Genomic DNA, 23,445 nt, shown 5'->3' with positions numbered 1-23,445 from the left:
TTGCATTTATTTTTTATCAATAAAAAACTGCATTGTTATTGTTACTATTATTTGCCATATAATTTGTAAGAAATATTCAATTTAATCAATACGCTAATCATAGTAATTAATGCTAAAAATATAATCTTTTATTATTTAAAGTAATATACAAAGTTGTAACAAAAATTTCTAATCAAGTAATTTGACACATGTAATTAATGTGTTGAAGTTAATGTTGAACCGTTAGAGTAATATAATAGTTGATAAAAGAAATTTTTGACCTCTTTTTTTTCTGATGAATAGAAGAGTTAAGATAAAAAAATCTTAAACAAAATATTTTAATAATATTTTATTTTGAATAATAATCCTTATTTTAATATGCTAATAAGATATGGAAGATTAAAATTAAAATGTTTTAATTAAAAAAATAGAAGGACTAAAATTAATATTTTATTTTTTAAATTGAGAGACAAAATGTCACAAATAAAAAATGAGATAACTAAAATTTCTTATTTGAAAATATATATGGGAAAAAAAATTAAGGTGATATAATATTTCTTTCCTAAAATGTTGATGTGATAATGGTAAATATCTATATCTTAGAATGATCTACCTTTTTTGTGATTAAAATTTTATCCATACTTTTATATAAATCTAGTTTTCATTTTATTTTTTATATTAATTATTTTTGGTGTATATTTTAGTTGGATGATTTAACAAATTTTAGTATATTTTATAATTATTTATAAATAATTCTACAAAAATCCTTCCTTTTATTTTAAGGGAAAAATTAAGAGAAAAAATATTAATAGATTAAGTATATTTTATTATATTATTTAAATAGAATTTAAAGGATATTATAATGGTATAACAATAAATAATAAGCTGAGTTATCATAGTATTTTTAATGAATGTTATATAATTTATGAAATTACTTTTTAAAATATGATTTTAATTTTTGTGGTGTTTTATGATTATGATTGTGTTTTATAAAAGACCTTTGAAGGAGTTTCAATTTAATTATCATAATATTTTTAATCAATACCATTTATTTATCAAATTTTTTGTATTAATTAAAGTGGTGGTAAAAGGTACAAGTATGAGCATTTACATACACACGAGAAATAATATGGGTATTAAAGTTACTACCGAATAGGTATATTTGTCTAGATACAGGAAAATTTAAGATTGTGGAATATATATTATAAAATTTTATCCAGACCTTATTTATTGTTATTCTTATTGGGATATATATCATGCTCGACAAGCATTACTTGGATTTAAGTTTTAATTTAAAAATATTAGTTAAAAATGTCATTTCACAATAATTGTTTTTTATTATAACTAGCAACTCTTACTTTAAATTAATTAAAATATTATTTCACAATAATTATTTAAATTATTATGTTACTTAACATATTGTATTTTAAAAATCATAATCTAACATTTATATAATCAACTGTATATTTATAATGCACAAAAATAGTTAATAATTAAAATTTATATTTTAATTATAAATAATTACTAATATAAATTTAGAAAATATTTTATAAAAAAATCATAAATAATATTTACCGGTGCCCTGGGTAGAAATGTAAAATCCAAATTAAGGTGAACTGGTGGTCCAGAACTCAAACTGGACCACTGGACCACTGGACCACCCTATAAAAACCCCGCGTGACGAGGATTACACGAGAAAACACTAAAACGGTACACCCACAACCTCGTTTCATTCTTCAACAACACAATACAATACAACACAGAAGATCGTTCCCTCTTCGTAGTTACTCCGATTTCTTCAATTTCTTACTTAACTCTAAACAATCGACAAAACGTGACACGGTGAAAAGATCGTAGTTTTGCACCCTCCACTGTTTCACTGTAAGTTACGCCATGTTTGTTTTTTGTTTTTGTTTTTTCCCAGCACAGGTTTTTTTTTTTTTTTTTTTTTGAAGAACGCAAATAAGTACTTATTCAGATCTTTGCCTTGCACTTTCTGCACTTTACCAACCACCGTCTCTCTGTGGGGAAGCCTTTGTTTATATTCGTGTGTGTGTTTGAGAGAGAGAGAGAGAGAGTTTTATTCAAGTTTTCTTATTACTTAGTCAATGATTTTTCTCACGGTCTCTTGAGATTTTGGAATTGGGATTTGAAAAAAATTGTCTTTTCTCTCTAATTTTATGTTTTTAAAGGACACGAGATTGTTTATGTCTTTTAGTAGAGGCAGAGTGTGAGTGCATCTTAGAAGATGATGAGAAATGAGTTTGGGGAGCTATAGATGTTAAGGTCCATATTTGAACATAATGACTATGGAGTTTGTGGATTGGTAATTGGTGGTAATACAAGCCTAAAAGGTGAAATGTGGCAGATTTTGAAGAACGTGTTGTTGGATAGTTTCTGATAGAGCCAATCCAAGAAATTTAATTATTAAGTTGGGCTTGGTTATTGTATGAAGTTGAAGTTTAGGGTTTTGATAATTTCCTATTCTAGTGGAATTTTATCGTAGATATGCAGAGGGATAAAATGATAAGAGTTAAGATAGTTCTAGGGGAAGAAGATTAACCGAAGAACTAGGATGAACAGGAAACCTTGAAAGAGAAAAGGTTTCGAGAAGTTTTATTGAATTAGATCAAAGATACAGAGAAGAATGTTTACAAGTAATGGAATGAATGCATCAGGAGAACGAATTGACTATATAAAGTTGTTACTAACAACCAATCCTAACAGCTTTTTCTCAACAGAAAATGGTACTAACTAACTAACTAATCCAAGGCTCCCTCAGTGACAGACACGTGTCCTTCAGCAACTGCATGACACGTGGATCCTTCAGTTTTGCTCCATATCATAGAACAGCTTTGCTCCATTGATGTTTTCTCTTTTTCTTTAATTTTTAACTCTTTCTCTGTTATGGAAGATCCCTTATCATTCAATTTCCTTGTATGCTATCTTTGTTTTAATGAATTTATTTATTCTTTTTATAAAAATGTATACAGGACTGTAACTATGGACTGCATGAATACTTTTATAGACACTGTTTTCCAAACTTCTTTTAACTAAGTGATGATCTACAAGTGGTTTTTCCGGGATAATCATGTCATATGTTTTTTAAAAGGAAAGAGTATTGACATTATCCACTTGGCACAAATATACTTCGACGATTTCTAAGTTTATCCACCTTACCTTTACCTGTATCATTTCAATGTCAACTCCATGAATGTGCAAACACAGACAGAGTGATCTCTGCCCTTTTCATTTACTTTTAAGCAATAGTAAGATACTGAATCAAACATTTTGAATTGGATAAATCCACATGCATGAAAAGTATTAAATTAGATCTACCTGTTTGATCCCCATAATTAGGCTGCTACAAATCTACAAAAGTGAGTAATATAGGTATATGGTTATAAGGCTTGCAGAATATGTTGCTATTTTGCTGGACATATGAATCCAGAATCAATTATGGCTTCAAGTGTTTCAAATAATAGTGTCCTTTTTGTAGCATTAGCTCAAAAAGAATCATAACCTAAGTAGGTTGAAATAGAAGAAATGAGTCATTCCCTTCCAGTTCATAGATGTTAATCATGAATGACTGAGCTGGCAAATACAGGGTTTCTAATCTATAGATTCTTAGGTAGAAAATTAATATAACAGTTGCATGATCTAGTCTAACCTTGATGTGAGCCCATGCTACACATTAGTAACCCTGCTTCAACTGGACAAGTAGGATGTCAACCCAGGGCTTAGCTGACAGCGTTTATGTTGGAATAATTTGCTCACTGACTAGTTAATAACACAATCAACTCCTGGTTTTTCAAAGTTGAGGCAGGATTATGAATAGAATTAAAAGCTTGTAAGCTGAAACATATCAAGAAAGTTTTCCCCAAAACTTTGAAGAGAGAGAAAATAAAAAACACAAAACATTAATATAGCATTGCTTCTTCTTAGATAACATAAACCAATGAAAACAACTTGCTTTGCTGTCCTTTTGACGGTGTGGTTCTTTGGATTAAAAAGCTTAATTTTATTTGTTTCTTTCTTACTTTTGATATATCGTAGAAACCTTGTTTACCTGCATGCATTGGCAGTTCATGTTAATCTTTTATTTGCTTGTAAAAAATTCTGTGGTCTTTTTGTCATCCCCATAGGGAAATGGAGTGATGGATGGGCTGTGATAAGAGTTGATATTGGATAAACTATTTGGATACAGTAGTTTCAGCTATTTAATCTTGCCGTCATGCTGTGGCACAATTGTTATCTAGTGCTTGTTTGGATGACTTATTTTATAGAAATAGTCATTTTTTTAATCATTTCCATCTTCTTGAGAGAGTTTTTGAGAAACAGAGTGATTATTTTCCCAAAATAATCCAAATTCCTAGCCAACTCATATTATGTATGAATTTGACTCAATTTCCTTAAAATGCAATTCATTTCACTGTTCCCCGCTTCCCTTTCTAATTTGCATTGGTCCTTCAAAGCAAGCTATCACTCAGATTCTGTTTCCTGTGGTCTAGCTGAAAGTAAATTTCTCAAAAGCCTGGAGAAACTTCAGTTGTATGTTTCTAAACTTGATAAAATAAACATGAAATATATCTACAGTGAGGCTTATTCTCTATTTTCTCTGAACATGTTGACACACTTTTGGGGAATTGATAATGCATCTGCTAATTCAAAAGCACTGAATATTTATATATCAAATACCATGAATTTTTGAATTTGTTTATCTTAATGACTCAAGGGCAGACTTTTATGGATTCTGTGGTAGTGGATTCAGACAAGGGAAATGAAGCAGAACATAGCTGTCTAGAAGAAAGTATAAGTATATTTGGCGGAGTTGAAGTTCAAGAGCCATATGTGGGCATGGAATTTGGTTCTGAAGAAGATGCTAGGAAGTTTTATGTTGATTATGCCAGACGGGTAGGATTTGTTGTACGCATAATGCAAAGGCGACGCTCTGGAATCGATGGGAGGACTCTTGCTCGCCGACTTGGATGTAACAAACAAGGATTCTCACCAAATAACAAGGGAATATTAGGACCAGAGAAAAAGCCAAGACCTAGCGCCCGAGAAGGTTGCAAGGCAACAATTTTGGTGAAGTTGGAAAAATCAGGAAAGTGGATTGTCACAAGATTTGTAAAGGATCACAACCATCCTCTAATTGCTACAGCTAATGGGTTCAGCACAGCGGTGAGTTTTCTTCTTGTTTAAATAATGCTGCATAGTTCATTGTGCATTATGTATAAACTTATTTCATACAAGTTGTAAGTGATAATAGCCGTTTCTTTTTTACTTTTTGGGATCTGCTTTGCTGGCAAGTCTGTGAATTGTGCATATAAGACCTGTGGTTTTATCTGCTGATAACATTAATTACAGAATATAAACATTAATATATATATTTGTTAATATCTGTCATAACCCAAGACATCACTGATTTGTTAGATTCTGTTTATTTGGAATTTGCATAACTAGAGTCTCAGCAAATGTTTTGCAGAATTGCTAAATTCTATAAATATTGTTTTGTAGTAGAAATTACTAAATGAAAGTATGAGACAAAGAAGAATAACATTTATTGGAGGTATTTTTTTCCTAATAACTTTTGTTCATAAGCGCCGCTGATTTTATATTACGTAATAAGCATGGAGTATTTTGAAATTCTTATTAATAGTCAGATTTAGGGAATATTTAGTCAATTTTTTCTTATAATGCATTAGAAAGAGCAGGTAGTATCTATTGTAGTAAAAATGGTAGAATGTTGCCTTAAGTGGTTTGGGCATGTGTAAGACTTGTAAAAACACTAATAAGGAGAGTAGAGAAGATGCTAGATAGAGGGTAGTCCTATCACTGGAGGTAGAGGGAGATTGTCAAAAACTATTGGTGAAAGTGAAACCGTAAAGAAGGATTTAGAGGTTAATGGTCTAGTTGTCCACAAACATGATTTACTATAGAACATTATGGGTCATTTGATCCATAAGCATACAGCTAATGCCTGACCCCACCCAATGGGAAAAGGCTTGGTTTTTGTAATCAAATTAGGGAGTGATATTATTCTAGTTTTCTGTTCTTCCAAAATCTAAAGTAATTTACACGCTGCTTGAAAAGGAAATTAGGTTTGAATAACAATTGTTGTTTTAGTGACCAAATCTTTTAATTAATAATTTAAGATGCGATGTTTAAGTCTGAGGCTTGAAATCATGATTGAGTTGGCAGTGGAAGAATCAGAGATTAACCCGTCCAAATTTTGGGGTAGCAACGGTGCTGGCCCTTCCTAATTTATGATTAAATTTCTTATTTCAATGGAGACATAAAATTTAGAAGAAAAAAGAGAAAAATACATTTTGTGCCTGCCCTAACTGAAGCCCTGTAGTGTGGCCCCACAAGGATTTTCCCCAAAGATCAGCAGTGGAAATCTTACCAATGTTGTGCTTCCACCTAGCAAATTAAGCTTTTGTGTTGAATCAGTTCTTGATATGGTTATAGCCTTCTTGTCCAAGTAATTAGACATTTGGACGTTTAATTTAGGTTGCATTGGTTCTTGACTGTTACCAATTGATTCCTAGGAAACCTACAAAAGCAATAGGTTGTTGTTCTTGAACTTTAGTGCTGTCTTACCTTTCCGCTCTTCTATAACATTTTTCTTTTTCCTTCTCCAGATCATATATTTGAGTGTTGTTCCTTTTCTCTCTTAAAATTCCGTATGTTAAGTGTAAGGGATGCACTAGTGAGAAGAGTAGATTGTATGGTTTTTAGCCCGGTGAAGAAGAGAGGGAGGCCAAGAAGGATATTGGAGAAACTGATCAAGATGGATCTCATGGTAAATAAAATTTCTAAATCTCTAGTCTTTAACCAAGCGAATGACATTGGCAACATGTGATCCCCCATGTAGACAACCTCACCTAGATAACAGATTTTTCTTCAATCCTTTCTTGAGTTCTTACTTCTTACCCTAACTTGAGTTGGGTCTTATCGATGACTTTGCCTATAAGTTAGTTGTGAGTAAGAAAACTGTTGTTCTCAGTTGAAGCTAGGCTGCCAGTAGCATGTGAGCTAAGATAATTCTAGAAAGGTCTCGTTCCTTTCTATGTTGTCAATAGCGGCCGTAGCGGCGGAGTGGAGCAGAGCGGCACCCATCCGCGACGGACACGTGTGTAGCGGTGCGGTTTCGGGTCGCGGCCGCTATCGCGGCGGAGCGGTTTTTCGTGCCGCTACTCGAAGCAGTGGAAATTCCAAAAATACCCTCACTTAATGAGGGTAAGTGAGGGTATTTTTGGTTTTTGGTTTGTCTTCTAAAACCTGTTGTTTCTCGATTTATCGGGGCTCCATTGTTGCGCTGGAAAACATTGCGAAAACCCTAGCACTGCCGTTGCTGCTCTGCGTTCCGTCCACCGTCCGTTCCGGCGCCGTTGCTGCGTTCCGGCCACCGTCCGTTCCGGCGCCGTTGCTGCTCTGCGTTCCGGCCACCGTACGTTCCTAGTGTTGTCGTTGCTGCTCTGCTCCATTGTTCTGCACTTTTGCTTACTCCTGCACCTGCGACACCTATTCTGTTCCGTTCCTCCATTCTGTTTTGACTTCGGTTCTGCTTCCGTTCCTCCGTTCTGTTCTGACTTCGGTTCTGCACTTCTGCTTACTCCTGCACCATGGCATCCTCTGATCAACAAAAGAATATCAATTTAGAGGGGTCTTCAACTGGAATGTTCAAGCCTATGGGTGATAAGGTAGATGTCTTTTGGAAATGGAACAGCTTAAAGGATAAAAATAACAGGAAGAGTGTGACGTGATTTTTGTCACAAAACGTCTACTGGAGGAATTTCTAGAGCAAGAAGACATCAACTTCAAATAAAAGGAGATGTGGGTTCTTGTAAGAAAGTACTGGAGGATGTTAAATTAGAAATGATTTTTGTTTATGAGAAGAAAATAGCTGAAACTGCAGCATACATGGAGGCAACGCAAGAAGAAGATGACGAAGAGGAAGATGGGATCCAAGAGATTGCAAGACTTAAAAGTGGAAAAAGGCCTCCAGCAACATCAAATGAAGCCTCCTCAACTGCTTCCAAGAAGAGGACCACAAATAAAAAAGGCCCTCTTGATTTTTTGTTCTCCAAAGAACCTGAAGAAAGTATCAAATTTGGAAAAACCATGAGACAAACAAGTGTAAATGAATCTTATAACAAGGCATCAAGAGACAGGGCAGTTCAGTACATTGCTCGTTTCTTTTTTAGGAATGGAATAGCATTCAATGTTGCTAAATCAAAAAGTTTCAAGTTGATGATTCAGGCAATTGGAATCTATGGTCCTCATTTAAAGCCTCCAAGCTATCATGAATTGAGAGTTCCACTCCTTAAAAAAGAGTTGGAATACATGAAGGGCTTATTGAGGGGTCATGAGGAGAAGGGAATCAAATATGGATGTTCAATTATGTAAGATGGTTGGACAGATAGGAAGAATAGAACTTTGATTAACTTTTTGGTAAATTGTTCATTGGGAACGCAGTTTGTGAGGAGTGTGGATGCTTCTGAATACATGAAGACTGGTCAGAAGATCTTTGATCTTTTGGATAGCTTTGTTGAGGAGATTGGAGAAAAGAATGTTATTCAAGTGGTGACGGACAATCGAAGTAATTATGTGTTGGCGGCAGTGTTATCAAATGGCGGCAATGGCGGCACTATGGCGGTTTTGCATGGTGAAAGTTTGAAAAAACGCCACCGAATAGCGGTGGCGTGGCGGGTTTACAATGGCGGCCGCTATAGCCATGGTGGTCATGGTGGTATAGCGGAAATAGCGGGTTTTTTTGTTTTTTTTTTTTGCGCGGTAGGAGTTGGGCTGACCCGACCCAACCTTACTCGTTATGTTATTCAAAAGTGCAACGGGGAAACGCAGCACAGAACGCAGCACGCGACCAGGAGCGACATCCCGCACCCAGCAGCCACCGTGCACTCAGCAGCGACGACCCCGTGGCCCGCACGCACGACCCAGCAGCGACGAGCACCGGCAGATGACCCCGTGAAGGCGACGCCGCACCGACCCCGCACCTCGCACCCTCACGAAGGTGAATGTCGCGGCGCAGCTTCAGTGTGGTGCGCTTCTTTATATTTATTTATTTTTGTTGTTTGACACCCGTTTTTGATGTCTACAACTTTTTTTTTTCGTTTTTCTATTTGACACCCTCTTTTTATTTTTGACCGTCCCATTTTTATTTTTTTTTTCTATTTGACACCATTTTTTTTTCTGTTCAGTCCTCTTTTAAATGGCTGAACCATCCGCCATGACATCTGTTATTTTCCGCTATGCCATCTGTCATATTTTTATGGCGGATTTTTGGCTTTCGGCCATGAACCACCATCTGCCATTAACAACATTGGTTGGCGGGTGAGAATTCAATCATGCTTAATGAAGTTTTTTATTTTATAATTATAACTTTTAATTGTTACACTACTCATACAATTTTATTGATTTTGGTCTTTTTAGGTAAAATTTTACAAGTCACGAGACCAAAAATATTTTGGACTCCATGTGCTGCACATTGTCTTGACTTGATGCTAGAAGATATTGGAAAGATCCCAAAAGTAAAAAGGGTTATACAAAGAGGCATCAAGCTTGTAGGCTACATTTACAACCATACATTCGCTTTGAACACCATGAGGAAATTCACACAAAAAACTGAATTGGTGAGACACGGAGTTACAAGATTTGCTACCACTTTCTTAACTTTGCAAAGATTGCATAAGCCAAAGGCCAATCTTTGAAGGACTTCGGATGAATGGTTGAAGTCTAAGGCAGCTAAAGAGCCCAAGGGGAAGAAAGCAGCTGATGTTGTTCTTATGCCATCATTTTGGAATGATGCTGTCTACACTTTAAAGGCTATGGGGCCTCTTGTAAGTGTGTTGAGGTTGGTGGATAATGAAAAAAAGAAAAACTGCAATGGGTTTCATTTATGAAGCAATGGATAGGGCCAAAGAGGCAATTCAAAGAGCTTTCAATAACAATGAAGGGAAGTATAAGGATATCCTTGCAATCATTGATAAAAGATGGGATTGTCAACTTCACCACCCTTTGCATGCAACGGGTTATTATCTAAATCCGAAGTTTTTTTACACCAATCCAAACATTGACAATGATAATGAAGTGGTGGATGACCTCTACAAATGTATTGATAGGCTTAGTGAAGATGATGATTTTGTAGTTGAAGTTCACAAACAATTGCTACTGGAGAGAGGTTTGGTATGACTGTAGCAATGAAATCAATGACTGAAAGTTCTAAGTTTGACTTGTAGTTCATCGGGATGTGAGCGTAATTGGAGTACTTTTGAGCATGTAAGTAATTAACATTCATGTTTTTTAAATTATGAAACATTAGAAGCTGAAATTGAAACTAAGTAACTAGCATTTATGTTTTTTAAATTATTATAGATTCACTCAAAGAAGAGAAGTAGGCTTGAGCACCAAAAGCTTCAAGACTTGGTTTATGTTAAGTATAACCAAGCTCTTCTAGATCGCTTTGAGTGTCATGATGATATTGATCCTATTGCTTTAAATGATATTGATAATAGCAATGAGTGGTTATTGGGAGAATTGGAAGGAGAAGAAGCTGGTAATGATTTGGTTTTTGATGATGATGATGATTTGAATTGGTTAGATGTTGCTGAGGCAACTGGGACTGGTGAACCTTTACAAAACACAAGGAGTCAAACACAGATAAACAAGGCAGCAGCTGCACCTGCACCTACAAATGAAAAAGGAAAATAAGTGGTGGAAGTGGAAGAAGAGAATGGAGATGAGGGGGAAGAAGAGTACAATTCTAATGCTAGTGAGAGTGATGGATTTCAAGAACATAATGACTTGGATCTTGAAGAGGATGAAGATTCTGATTAGTAATTTAGTATTAAGAAACTTGCATTTGTCTATTTGAATTTTAATGTCTACTTGTCTATTATTATAGTTACTTTAGGCTTTAGCTTAGAAGGATTAAGGCTTTAAGCCTTTTATTTGCTTGACTTTCTACTTTATGTTTTGTAACTTTTGTTTAAGTAATTATGTTTTCAGTTATTTTTTTATTTTTTGAACTTATATATATATATACATATTATTAATTATTTAACATATATAAAAAAACATTAGAATAGTAGTCATCCCGCTATCCGCTATCCGCTATCCCACTATCCCACTTTTGGGGTCGGCCGCTCCGCTCCGCTACGCCTGTATTGACAACTATGGTTCCTTTTGTTTTTATTGAGTTGAAAGATCATGTTTTTGTATGTGCAAATAATGCTTATATTTGTTCTTGGTGTTACATGTGCAAAGAGGCAGAGATTTCTTGTCTTTCTAGTGAACAGAAAATAATAATAATAATGAAAGGTAAATAGTCAAATATGAAAGTTCACAAATCCAAACTGTAGCTCTACTCCAAATTTCCCTATATAAAATGCCGAGGATTGAATAATTCAATTGGGAAGTGACGGATGTAATTATGAAGTTATAGGTAGCTTTTGATGCTTTATTACATTACATAGTACATACAGTTCTCTATGTATTTGGGTAAAAAAGACATGAGCATATGAACTCAACTTTTTGTTCTCTCTGTAATTAATTCTTGTGAAGAGGAAACTTTTGTGACTTTTTGTTTCTCTGTGGGTTTCTCTTTTAGTATTATTTTCTATGTTCTGTTCCAATTCTACTATGTCTTTGTATCATTACCGTTTCAAAGTATATTTTTTTTCCTCTGCTTGTAGGGTGATAAAGATAAGAAAATTGTAGAACTTACTATGGAGTTAGAGCGCCAAGATCAATTGTGTGCTGCATATCGAGAAAAACTGCTCAGCTTCATAAGCAATGTTGAGGAAGAAACAGAGGAACTGTCCACAAAAATTCAACTCATTATTGAAAATGTAAGGAGAGCTGAGTCAGACATGAAAAAATGTTCACAGAACAGAAAGCCTTGGTGCTTAACCTGAGTGAATAAATGAAACGAGTATAGTAAATAATTTCACTACATATAGTGCTCCTTTACACAGTGAAATCTGTTCTTTGCATCTCCATTTTCCTAAAAGTACCATACTACTGTTAGTTATGCAAGGATTATTGAGGGAAGGAGACCGTAAGTCCCCAAACTTTTGCAGAGGAAATGGAGTACTAGCTACCTACTTATCACTGGATCCTTAAAAAGGTTCAAAACTTTCCTACCCTAGTGTAGTTACTGTATTATCACTGATATCCTTAAAAAAGGGTTCAAAACTTTCCAACCATGGTTAGTGACTGTATATTTTGCTAGACAACAATCTCTTTCCTTGGAGGTTTCTCCGGAATCAAAAGATTCAGTTCCAAGTCGTTTTTGGGTCTTGTCGGATTTACTACTCAAATTACAATAAACTTTGCTACCTTTACTATCAAGCCTATAATTTTTAAGCCTATAATGTTTTCGGTTTAATTATGTTTTTAGTTTCTTGAATTAAATAATATTTTTTTACTCCAAATAAAAATTTGTATTTAGTCTCTCAAATTGAAAAAAATGTTGTTTTTAATCCCTTTTCTCAAATTGGACTAAATAAAATATTTTTGAATTTAAGGGACTAAAATAATTTTTTTTTATTTGGGGACTAAAAATACTCTTAGAGCATCTACAATGAGAGTTGTTTAATGTGTTATTTAAAATTGGAGAGTTACTTATATAAGTAATTATTAGTCATGGGTTGCTTAATTTTTTATTAAATACATGAGAGATGTAACCACCTTAGATGTCACAAAGACTTTGACACAAAAAGATTCACATTTACTCCTTATAAAATTTTTGAATTAGTTTAATTATTAAAAATACATATAAATTTTTTCTAAGCACAAGCATGTGATATAAACATTATTCATAAAAGGTCCTCAAGACATAAAACATAAAAGTATTGTGTCCCAAGGCACTACATCATCAAAACATCATAAACATCACAAATTTAATATCATATCTAAATCCTAAGTTGGTCCCCATTAAGACAAAACATAAGTGACTGAGGGTCATCGGATCTCGTCCCTAAGCCCACCACCTAATCCACCTTAACCCTGAGTGACATGATCCTCAGAAGTTACATTATAATTTGCTCTCATATTAAATGACACAATTATCACAGTTCAACGAAAAAAAAATGCAATAATAAGTTCATTTTAAAAGAGATATCATATAATTGAAAACAACACAAGATCACCATCTCAAAAGATGCATATACAAAATTCTTCACATTTGTGATAACAATGTAGTTATACAACTCATCAAGTATAAGTTCACTTTTATGAAGTTTTAAAAAATGTCAATGGAGGAAAATGAAAATGAACTCAAAGAGAGGAAGAGGGGGAGATTACCTCACCTAGGGATAGTCAACAAACATTAAAAGGAAGAGAAATGAGCCTCCTTTTTTGCACAACACCAAAGCTCAAGGTTTCCCCAATGGTGGGTTTCTTGGAGAGGAAGAAGAAAGTGAAATGAGAATGTCGATGCTTTGTTTCAGCTTTGAAATACAAATAGTTGAGTCTGACTCTTCTACTTCTTTCTATTTGCACCCTACTACTTCCTAAACTCACTCATCATGTTCCTACCACTCAAGGCCCATTCATCTCAACCCAAACACTTTAGAACTTGCTATTCGCACCTAAAATAAGGTTTTTGCATTTGTAAATATAAACATACATACATACAAGCATCACACACCATCATCTCATAATAATTAGTTATTTATAAACACTTAAATTAAATTTAGTTCCTTTTGTAATTTAATTAACTCACTTGTAAAAACAAATACGAAAACATAATGTTACAATACTCCCTAACAAGAAAATTTTTGTCCTAAAAAATTCACTTAACAGGGAATAGATTTGGATATTGCTCACACATCTTATCCTTAAGCTCCCACATCGTACTTCCCATAGTGTCTCTCCACACCACATTGACCAAATTGATGGTCTTGCCTCTAAGCTTTTTTATCTTGTTGCAACCTACCCTACGATGGGAGTGCAAGGCAAAAAGCCAAATAGATAGGCCAAAGCCTTCGTCTCCAAGGGAGAAAATGAGTGGAGTCGCCACCAACGTTTATTTGAGAAAAACGTTAGAAAAACCAAAAAAAGGTATGCAGATATTGAAAATAAGGGTTCAGGAGTTGTTTACGCATGGGGAAGGTATTAGCACCCACGCGCCCGTCACAAGGGACGACAACCTTTAATCGAGTGTGCAAAACATGATTTCAAAATTGTGTATTTCCCCTTTTTATATTTGTTATTTTTTTTGGGGTCGACAAGGATTTTGCCCTTGCTCCTACATATCCTTAGGTGCGATGAGGAATTCAGACCTACGTAGTTCTTTAAGTTTGAATGCTTGTGTGTTAAATTGATTTTTTATGTTTTTGAAAGATTCATTTTAATTGCGAACAAAAAGTCGTTTAAGGTATTGGACCTTGAAACGATGTTTTAAACTTTGAAAAGCGGAGAGAATCATTTAGACATTGAACCTTGAAATGATCTTTTAAATTTGAAAAGCGGAGAGAGTCATTAAGGCGTTTGACCTTGAAACGATCTCAAGTGATATTTGATAAAAAGAAGAAGTTATGAGTTGGTTTTATCTTGGTTTTGTTTATTAACTTTCAATCTCATTTAAAGATAATTTTACAAGACTAGTGATCGATTAAGATTGAATTTTACAAAGAAAGGTGAGATCGCTGATGATAGATGGAGAAGATGAATGTGCACATAATAACAAAGAGGGACCCCTAAGGGCACATAGATCACATTCAAACCCAAAAATAAAACTAACCGACGGTCGCACGAAGAACACAAAACAAGAAACTAAGTAAGGAATGATTGCGGTCGCGATTTGGTAGCGCCTCGGCCTTGTTTCCTCTTCTTTCTCTCTTCTCTCAATCCTCTTCACTTCTGAACCTTGGAACCTCTCCTCAGCCTCCCAAGCACGCATATTTATGGGAAAATGGGCACTTGGGACCATGGCAGCTCGCCCAGGCGAGCCAAGACTTACACCTGAAGTAATTGGCTCGCCCAGGCGAGCTGGTTCCTTCAGGCTAAAGTCTTTTGAGGGCTCAGGTGAGCCAGAGGCTAGCCTGGGCGAGCTAGGATCCAGAAAACTTAGAAAAAAGATCCTTTCGCCCCTCCTTTTGGTATTTTTTGCATTCCTGATCGAAACACTGAATGGTTCCTTGCTTTGCATTGTAATTACCGTTCAACACCGTAAGTCAACTAGCAAGGATCAAAAGATCAACGAACGATAGTCCTCAAATGAAATTAAGGTATGACAGATTCTTTGATCCTCTATCCTTGCAAGAGTCTCTTAGGTCGTATCTCCACGCACTTGCATCGTGTCTGGTTCTAAGACATGTGTAGGGTCAGAAATATACTTCTTCAACTATGAAACATGAAACACATTGTGTAGGTTGGCTAAGAAAGGTGACAAAGCCATTTTATAGGCCACAATAACTACACGCCTGAGAATCTAATGAGGTCCAAGGAACTTAGGGTAAGCTTCTTAGACTTGATCACCCTTCCTACACCCGTTGTAGGTGTAACCTCCAAGAACACATGATCACCCATTTCTAACTCTAGCGGTCTCCATCGCTTATCCATATAAGACTTCTACCTACTTTGTCATGCTTGCATCCTTTCTTGAATTAGCTTGATCTTCTCTATAGTTTGTTGTAAGGACTCTAGCCCCACAACCATGTTCACACCATCTTGATACCAACAAAGAGATGTCCTACACCTCCTATCTAGCATGATTGTTGTAGGTGAATTCCACAACAGGTAGAACCTCTTCCCCACTCCCAAGGTGATCAAAGACACAAGCCCTCAACAAATCCTCTAATGATTGGATCTTCCTCTTGGACTGCACATCCGTTGATCGAGGCCGTACCCGAATCAAATAAAAATTAAAAATGTAGTATCTAGGAAGTGATCCTAGGTCATCTCCCAACGAGCAATGGTCAATCAAACATTCATAACAGATAGTAATAAAATAGTAACGAATTGGGGGGAGTAGTTTGTTTTTTGTAAATTAAATAGCAAGTAAATTTGAATTAGAAAATAACAGAATTAATACATGTTGTTTCCCCTTGATTCACAAGCAAGTCTCTTATCCTAAGTTACGAGAATTTATCCTTAATCAGTTCAACCACTTAATCCAACCCTAAATTAAATTAATAAGCGAAAATTAACATAAGACTGTCATTATGTGATTAAGCAACACATACACCAATTAATCATGAATGAAACCGATCATTAAGCATGAACGTTGATCGAGGCCGTACCCGAATCAAATAAACATGAAACACGAAAGGATTAAACACACACTAACACAATACTAACAATTTAAACATAAAACACGAAAGGATTAAACACACAACACTAGCTAGCTATTATGAACCTTTGGACACTGCTCCCCGGCAACGGCGCCAAATTTGATCGAGGCTGTACCCGAATCAAATAAACATGAAAATGCAGTAACTAGGAAGTGATCCTAGGTCGTTTCCCAACTTAGGGTTTTCAATACGTGATTAGGCACCACGTACACCAGTTAGCCCTTCGTCCATTAAGCATGAACGCAAGTTAGGCTCAGAGGCAATTAATCGAACACGAAGCGTGCACTGATTAATATTCACGAAATTGGGATAACTGGTGAAGGGAAATTGCTAGGAAACCACATTACAAGCGAAACCTCAAAGAGAGTTGGGCTTCGTCCTCAAAAGGAAACAACACCAGAAAATCTAGCCTTCCATGGATTCAAACAGAAAACGCAAATGAAACATGAAACAGAAACATAAATGAACAGAAACGTAAATGAACAGAAACGTAAATGGAAGTAGAAGAAGAAGCACGAATGAACTCGTAATTAGAAGCAGAAAACGGAAATTTGCATTAAGAACGAAAATTGTAACAAGGGAACAGAAAAATGTGAAAACCTAAAACCAAAGCTCTGAATAATGAAAATAACATAACAGAATGCCCTGCACGAATCCCAAGGCAGCTATTTAAAAAGAGTCACTCAAAGTCACTGGGCCCTATTACAATACTCTGGCCCAAAACGAAATAAACACTGAACAACATAAAATAAAATTGCGAAATTTCCTAATTAGAAATTAACTAAGGTAAGCGCTGCTTTATTTGCCCTCTTCAAGTCCATAACCAAAATCCGGATTAAGCCCAATGTTTCATTAATTCCTGAAATTAGATTAAAAACATCAAATTAGCTAAATGAGCCCAAATAATAAAACTGCCTGATTAATTGACAATTAAGACCAATCAGTAATTAAAATGGTGCAAAAAGGGTTTAGAAAATAGAAGAAAATGATGGCACATCAAAACCCCCCATACTTAGCCTTTTGCACTCCTGGGCAAAATGAAACAAAGAACAAAATCCAAGGATATCAAAGGGAGACAAACAAAAACATTCACATATTTCTCAATGAACATCAAGGAATGAAAGGAATGGGTAACATCTAACATAAGGAGATCCAAAAAGTCAAGACATTCATGAAAATCATCCAAGCAACCCAATCATGGCAAAATAGTTAATCAGCTAAAGAATGAAAAGTGATAAAGCCTCACAAGATATACACTCTATCTCTCAAGTGTCTAGGCTACTATTTAACCTCAAAGCACCCATGAAAGCAAACACCACATAAACTTGGCAAGATTCTAAAATTGACAATCAACCCATAAACACAAGCACATGAGGATCAAAAGGTCTTTTAAGGTTGTAATGGGGCCAAGGACAAGGTATGGAAAAATATGGAATAAGTGGCTAAATCCCAAAGGGATAGAGGAGCAATGGGGAATAAGTGCATATTAAGAAAAAATAAGAAAATAAAAAGAAGTAAAGATAAAATTTAAACATGAAGAGTAGAACCAAGAGTTTCATCATTCTTGTGCCATTTAAGATCTTATTCACTCAACTTTATTGCTTTTTTTTTTTTTTTTTACTCTATAGCCTTTGAGAAACAACATTTCATTCAGCATGTCCAACATTTAACCAATATACAATGTACATCAAGTATGGCCCAAAATACATCATGAAGCATAGCCAACAAAACAAATTGTCCAATGAAACAAAAACCCCCCACACTTATTCCCAAAACAATTCCAAAGCTCCAAAATTCCTTAAGGATATGGTGATATCATGGTTTTTCACTTAAGGCTTGTAGTGAGCTTCAAAACAAGGAAAGGGAAACAAGGCTCAAAAGGGCTATCAAAGGAATTAATTCAAGGTAAGTCCATTTGGCTAGAAGCTTATAAGAACAAAATTGCCTCAATCATTTCCAAATATGCATGTGAATTAGGACGCATCAACAAGAATCAAGCCAAGGCTATTGTGCAAGCAATCAATGGGGCAAAACACACCAAATGATTATGATGATGGATGGCTCAAATTCTCACAAAGGTAAAATCATCACTTTCAAATTGAGCTTTCAAAACTATCATGACATGTAGAGAAGAATCAAGGATTTCAAGTCACAAAATGTCAAGAACTTTTATTTTCAAAACAATTACCCATTGCTTGAACATATCCTATAATTCAAAGAAAAACATGCAAAGTCGTACGTGTACACAAAATTGACCCAAAATATTAAACTAAAAATCCGACGAAACTAACAACATTAACAAATTAACACAACTAACAAATTAACAAAACCAAAGAGTAGGGTGGAGTAAGGAAGTCTCTTCCACCACTACGTCCACTAAAGAAGGGTTCGTGAGGAATGGCTTAAGTCGATGTCCGTTGACCTTGAAGCTCTTGTTTGTGGAGTCGCTTTTGGTCTCAACTGTACCATAAGAAAAAACATTAGTAACAACAAAAGGACCAATCCACTTAGACCTCAACTTACCACTCATGAGTCCAAGCCTAGAATTATACAATAACACTTTTTGCCCAACCACGAAGTCTTTTTTAACTATCATGCTATCATGGAACTTCTTGGTCTTTTCTTTGTAGAACTTGGCGTTCTCGTAGGCTTCTAGGCGGATTTCATCTAACTCACTCAGTTGCAACTTTCTTTCCTCACCAGCTTGATCCATAGAGAAGTTGCAAGTCTTCACTGCCCAGTAAGCTTTGTGCTCAATTTCCACTGGAAGATGACATGCCTTTCCAAAGACAACCTGATAAGGAGACATTCCTATGGGTGCTTTGTAGGCAGTCCGATGTGCCCAGAGAGCATCATCAAGCCTGGTACTCCAATCTTTCCTGCTTGGCTGCATAATCTTCTCTAAAATTCCCTTGATTTCTCGGTTAGAAATTTCTGCCTGTCCATTGGTCTGGGGGTGGTATGGTGTGGATACCCTGTGTACCACCCCGTACTTTTTAAGCAGGGCATGCATTGTCCTGTTGCAAAAATGGGTTCCTTGATCACTAACAATTGCTTTAGGTACTCCAAACCTGCAAAACAGATTAGACCTGACAAAGTCTGCGACAACTTTAGCATCATTAGTTCTAGTGGGCTTGGCTTCCACCCATTTTGAAACATAGTCAACTGCAAGGAAAATGTAAACATAACCAAAAGAGACATGAAAAGGACCCATGAAATCTATACCCCAGACATCAAACACCTCACAGAATAGCATAGGTTGCTGAGGCATTTGTTGTCGCCATGTAAGTGTATTTCCTGCTCTCTGACACTGCTCACAAGTGCTGCAGATCTTCCACGCATCTTTAAAGATGGTGGGCCAATAAAAACCACAATCAAGCACTTTGCGAGCTGTCCTTTGAACACCCAGATGACCTCCCGGTGCGGAAGAATGACAGAACTGCAGGACTGAGTCAGTCTCATGATCTGGAATGCACCGTCTAATGACCTGATCACTGCACAATTTCCACAAGTAGGGGTCATCCCAAATAAAATGCTTAGCATCACTTTTAATTTTATCTTTTTGGGCCTTAGATGCTAAGGGAGGAAAAACAGAGGCAACTAAATAATTGACAATGTTAGCAAACCAGGGAGTAGAAAGAGAGTCAGAAATACTATACAATATATACAAATAATCATCCGGGAAATCATCCCGAATAGGTGAATCTGCATCAGAGACACGTTCGATCCGACTCAAATGATCAGCAACTAGATTTTGTGCTCCGCTCCTATCACGGATCTCCAAGTCAAACTCTTGGAGCCAGAGCATCCATCGGATCAACCTAGGCTTAGAATCAGCCTTCTTCAACAAGTACTTTAGAGCTGCATGGTCAGTATAAATAATAATGCGAGTACCAAGCAAATAAGATCGAAATTTTTCAAGAGCAAAAACTATGGCTAGAAGCTCTTTCTCAGTAGTAGTATAATTTGCTTGGGCAGCATCTAAAGTCCTAGAAGCATAATATATCACCCTGGGCAATTTATCAATTTTCTGAGCAAGGACAGCCCCCAATGCATAATTTGATGCATCACACATAAGCTCAAAAGGGGCTGTCCAATCGGGTGCCTGGATGATGGGGGTGGTAGTCAACGCTCTTTTGAGGCAATCAAAAGCCTCTTTGCATCTTTCATTAAAGTCAAACTCCACCTCCTTTTGCAACAAGTTGGACAGTGGAAGGGCTACTTTGCTAAAATCCCTTATAAAGCGCCTGTAGAATCCTGCATGACCAAGAAAAGATCGCACCTCTCGCACACAAGAGGGGTAAGGCAATTGTGAAATAACAGAAATTTTTGCAGGATCTACTTCAATACCCTTATTGGAAATAATGTGGCCTAAAACTATACCTTGCTCAACCATAAAATGACATTTTTCAAAATTTAGAACAAGGTTAGTTTCAATGCATCTATTCAAAACTTTTTCCAAACTATTCAAACAACCATCAAAAGAGGATCCATATACAGTGAAATCATCCATAAACACCTCTATGCAGTTTTCTAAAAAATCACTGAAAATACTAATTATGCACCGCTGGAAGGTACCAGGGGCATTGCACAGGCCGAAAGGCATCCTCCTGTAGGCAAAAGTGCCAAAGGGGCAGGTGAATGTGGTCTTTTCCTGATCCTCAGGAGCAATAGTAATTTGCATATAACCAGAAAAACCATCAAGGAAACAGTAGTGGGATTTACCTGCCAGGCGTTCAAGCATCTGGTCAATGAATGGCAGGGGAAAATGGTCCTTTTTGGTAACCTGGTTTAGCCTCCTATAGTCAATGCAGACTCTCCAACTGTTCTGCACCCGAGTAGGAATCAGCTCCTCCTTCTCATTTCTGATCACTGTGAGGCCAGTCTTTTTCGGGACTACCTGGACAGGACTCACCCATTGGCTGTCGGAGATAAGATAAATGATTCCAGCTTGCAAAAGCTTGGTTATCTCCTTCTTCACTACATCAAGAATCACCGGGTTGAGTCTTCTCTGTGGCTGTCTTACTGGTTTAGCTCCATCCTCTAAATTTATTCGATGCATACATGTGGATGGGCTAATACCAGGAATGTCCGCCAGGGTCCAGCCTATAGCCTTCTTATGCTTCTTGAGAACTGACAACAACTTCTCCTCTTGCTCATCAGCAAGGAAGGCAGATATAATCACTCGAAAACTCTTGCTATCATCCAAGTAAGCGTATTTTAAATTTGATGGCAGAGGCTTCAATTCTGGTGTGGTCGGCTGGACAGTGGTAGAAGGAGATGGTTTCTCAGCCTTTACCTCATAAAGAAAGTCAGAGGTATGTGTACTTCCTGAAACATGGTTAGTCCTATCTGACTCTATAAAATCAATCTCGAGAGGTAAAACACTACCACCAGACATGCAATCAATATCACTCTCAGATTCACTCTCAGCATCAAATTCAGACATATGATCAAGTACAATTTCAGACTCAATGCATGAAGAGTGAGAAGCATGCAGATTAGAATAAAGATCAGTCATGTATTCATCAACAACATGGTCAATTATTTCAGCACGAAATACAGAAAGATCTTCAGATGGGTATTTCATAGCATCCAGAATATTAAAATGAACAGTTATATCACCAAATTCCATGGATAGTGTGCCTGCATATACATCTATCTTAGTTCTAGAAGTTTTCATAAACGGTCTGCCTAGAATGATGGGAACTGATCCTTGAGAAAATCCATCTTCCATATTCAAGATATAAAAATCAACAGGGAAAATCAGTTCACCAACTCTAACTAAGACATCTTCTATGAAACCAACAGGATAGACAACACTTCTATTAGCTAAATGAATTACCACATCAGTTGACTGCAAGGGACCTAGAGATAGAGAATTAAAAATCGACAGAGGCATAACACTAACAGAGGCTCCTAAATCTAGCATGGCATTGTCAAACTTACTATTCCCTATAATACAAGGTATGCTGAATGTACCTGGTTCTTTGCATTTTTCAGGAATTTGAGGAACAGATTTACCAATCAATGCGGAGACATTTCTGCCCATGCTAATTCGTTCACTTCCTTTAAGCTTCTGCTTATTAGTGCACATCTCCTTCAAGAATTTGGCATATCTTGGAATTTGCTTTATTGCATCCAACAGAGATATGTTTACCTCTACTTTTCTAAACGTTTCCAAGATCTCTTTCTCTGCCTCTTCCATTTTTTTGTTGGAAACTGCTCTTGGAGGGAATGGAAGAGGGGGAATGTGCTACTTCTGCAAATCAGAATTACCTATGGAAGAAGATTCACCTGCACAGAAATTGTTAGGTAAATTTTTGTCATCACCTTTTTCTGGAGTAGAGTGAAGTTTGGCAGGTTCATTTGCAGATGAGGAAGGTGCTATGGGTTGAGGTCCTTGACACTGCTTTCCCGACCTCAATGAAATGGCATTGACATTTTTGGGATTTTGGACAGCTTGAGAAGGCAGCTTGTCAGAATTCTGGGACTGTTGTTGATTCAATTGGGTAGCCAATTGTCCCATCTGATTGGTTAAGCTCTGAATGGAGGCTCTGGTCTCTTGCTGAAACTGCATGTTCTGCATAGTCATTTGCCTCACAAGTTCTTCGAGGGAAGGTTGTGGAGGGGCCTCAACTGTTGGCTGTTTCTGGGGTTGTTGCTGTTGTTGGATTGGTGGAGGAATGTATGGTCTGCTTGGGCCAGCAACATTTTGGAAGGAAGGAGCAGGCTGCTGTTGTTGTTGCTGAGGGCTGGACCATCTGAGGTTAGGGTGATTCCTCCATCCAGGGTTGTATCTGTTGCTGGAGAGGTCATAATTGCTTTGCTGTGGTTGATTTTGCTGCTGAGGTTGAGGAGGTCTATTGTAAATATTTGCAGCATAAGCTTCAGGCTGCTCAATTGCTCCAGGTTGCTGCATGGAAGGGCAAAGGTCTGTATGGTGGTTAGTAGAGGAGCACAAACCACAAACCCTTGCGACAGGTACAGATTTCTGATTCAAGGCCAGCTGGGTTACCAAGTTGACCAATGCATCCAGTTTGCCTTCAAGCTTCTTAGTTTCAGATGATGCAGATGGGTTTGTAGCTACCTCATGCACTCCTCTAATGACTATGGCATCATTTCTGGCGCTAAACTGCTG

At 36.5% G+C, this 23,445-nt stretch overlaps 1 long non-coding RNA gene and 1 pseudogene across 1 annotated transcript; both read left to right on the top strand.

Annotated features, from left to right (window-relative positions):
- Positions 1 to 1,687: 1,687 nt before the first annotated feature.
- Positions 1,688 to 12,357, top strand: LOC114394751 (annotated as a pseudogene).
- LOC114394752 lies at positions 5,170 to 11,693 on the top strand. Its single transcript, XR_003662828.1, has 3 exons — positions 5,170 to 9,339; positions 9,439 to 10,284; positions 10,381 to 11,693. It is a non-coding gene; the product is annotated as an uncharacterized LOC114394752 (long non-coding RNA).
- Positions 12,358 to 23,445: the final 11,088 nt, after the last annotated feature.

This window comes from Glycine soja, chromosome 18 (assembly GCF_004193775.1).
Source record: "Glycine soja cultivar W05 chromosome 18, ASM419377v2, whole genome shotgun sequence".
Lineage (NCBI taxonomy): Eukaryota > Viridiplantae > Streptophyta > Magnoliopsida > Fabales > Fabaceae > Glycine > Glycine soja.
Note: the sequence above shows the minus strand (reverse complement) of the source record. Positions and strands in the feature narration are given on the sequence as shown.